The following is a 2,709-nucleotide window of genomic DNA, read 5'->3' as shown; positions in this document are numbered from 1 at the left end:
AACCTTATCCACAATTTTCTGTAAGTGTTGCTTTTTTGGAGATCCCTGAAATAGCAGAACTCCGAGGTAGGTAAACGGTAAAGCTCCAATCTGGATACCCGTAATAGCTATAAGAAACGTCTGCCTCCTAGCAGTAATATGGCGTCCAAAATAAACTTCAAACTTCTGCCAGTTGACAAGCTGACCGGAACTCACCCTATAAAGAGACAAACACATTATAGAGAAGGCGAACATATCCAACATTGGACTTACAAAAGATGAGGACATTATCCATATAGAGAAGATGGGAAGGCAAATTACAAGACCAAGAGTAGTTCATTGGAGAGAGCCTCTTTTGATCCACCAATTTATTTAGAACACGACTCAGGAAGTCCTCATCGATACCGAATAAAATTGGACACGAGAGCATGTAAAGTAGCCTTGAGACCCTGTATTAGTCAAGGTCGAGAATCGAGCTGAATAGAGAATGCTGTTAATCCAATTGCGAAGCTGCTGAGAGAACCCAAAAGATTGTAACACCGTTTGTAAAAGTTGGTAATATGCGCAGAAATTGCCGCAGGATAAGAAGAAAGGACCCCATCAATTTGCAAAGAGTTGATGCTAATGTTAGACTGTCTTTGCGATGCCACCCGGTGAAAGTAAGTTGTGTTTCTATCTTCGGCAGCCAGTCAGCGAGCTTGAATTTTTGCTTTGTAATAAATTTCCTTCTTAAGAAGATGTAAGTCAAGTTGAGCATGAGCCGCAAGCTCACGATGATGCAGATCCTCAGTAAGACCATTATTTGCAATTGTAGTCTGAATGTCACTAAGAGCCGCTTCGCTGCTAGAAATGTTAACATCTAGGTTTCCGAAAATATCCCTGTTCCATTGTCTCAAGATCGGCCTTAAGCCTTGAAGTTTATGACACAACAACTGCATAAGTGCTAAGGCAGGGTGAGGGCCATCCCAATGATTCCAAACAACCTCCTAAAGTCCAGGGTGAGTAGTCCACATCGTTTGAAATCTAAATCTGGCAGCTCTGCAAGTGTTTTTGAAGCAACGAAAAACAAGGGGGTGATGATCTAAGTGGTGTCTAGCAAAAACAGAACAGTTGAAGTCCCAAGTGTTAGAGAGCGGCCCCGAAATTAGAGCCCTATCCAGTCTACTATCAACCGGAGCAAAACCCTATCTACCATTACTCCATGTAAAAAGGAACCAGAGGGTTGAAAATCCAGAAGATCAGAATCTTCAATAAACCCCTGAAATTCATTACAAGGCCTAGAAGCAGGAGCCCTACCGGTTTTCTCATGTGAACCTAGGGTAGCATTAAAATCTCCTATGACCAGCCAGTTACCCTTCAAAGCAGCCGTGAATGGCAGAATGCTTTGAAACAAGTTGATCCGCCTGTTTGCCCAAATGCTACCATAAACCAAACAGATAAAGTGTGGAGTTGCTTGAAGATTAAATTGTAATAGAACAAACTGCTCATGACAGTGGACAAGTGAAACAGAATGCATAACCTTGGCAGACTTAAAAACCAAACCTGAGTCTTTTTTTTGTTACAACTAAAAGATTGATACTTGTGATCCTTGCTAGCATAACAGTCCTGCATTTAAGGATTTTAGAGCCAAAGATAACTTCTGGTTTTTCCCAATTGACGTTCTTCCTAATGTACCCCATTAAAACCAAGGTTGTAAAAAATGATAGGCGTTAGTCGGGTGGACATGACGCTCGAGGATTAATTAGTGATTAGTCAGGAGTTAATCAGATTTGTACTTTTGTATTTTTTATTTGTTAATCAATAATTTTTTTTATATAAATTTAATTAAAATATATATTATACTGTCTGAAAATAATAATATAAAATTATTTAATATACAAAACATGTATATTTATAATATATATCTTTAAAAATGTGTACACAATAACATTTCAACAACAATATCATTGAAACAACCAAAAAGTGAATTATAATAAAGGAAAAAATAAATTCACAATAAAAAAATGTTTTTGTTCATTATTACTTAGGCGGTGGCTAAGCGGTCTAGACAGACCTAAGCGGCTAAAAACCGCATTTTTAAGCTGAATACATCTTTAGCCCCATGTATTTGTTTTAAAAAGGTCACATGCCCTCCTTTATTTTGAATTTTTTTTTATTAACCATATGTACTTGATTAAAGTGACCAATTGACTATTTGAAAGACACATTTTAACCCATTAACTTTCTTAAAGTGATCCATTGGCCCCCTAAACTTTCTTAAAGTGTACACATTTCAAAATTTCTAAAATGTAACACTTTGTGCCCCTTATGTGCCTATATGGAGTTGAGTGCACCTTACAGGACATCTTCTACATCAATTTTCATACACCTTATGCATCCTGATATGAACCCTTCATTCATTGCTTTGAAACAGACATATAAACCTAAAGGGCATGAAATGTTACATTTGATGGGTTGAAGGGGCTAATAGGATGCACAAGGTGGATTGAAGGGGCTAATAATGCCATGTGAACACATAAAGGGTTACATTTGTTGAGTTGAGAGGGCTAATAGGTTGTCCTCTAAGTTGAAGGGTAAAGTGAAAAATAGGACAAGTTAAAGGACCTGCGATGATATTAAGCCAATAGGTTCAATTCGTAAATTGAACATTTTAAAAGCATAGGTGAAATTGATTTTTTCGAACAAGTGTATGTGGCCAGACCCCACCACGTGAATTTTAGGAATCTTATA

Source organism: Euphorbia lathyris, chromosome 2 (genome assembly GCF_963576675.1).
Source record: "Euphorbia lathyris chromosome 2, ddEupLath1.1, whole genome shotgun sequence".
Classification (NCBI taxonomy): domain Eukaryota; kingdom Viridiplantae; phylum Streptophyta; class Magnoliopsida; order Malpighiales; family Euphorbiaceae; genus Euphorbia; species Euphorbia lathyris.
The sequence above is the reverse complement of the archived record's forward strand: the minus strand, read 5'-3'. Positions refer to the sequence as shown.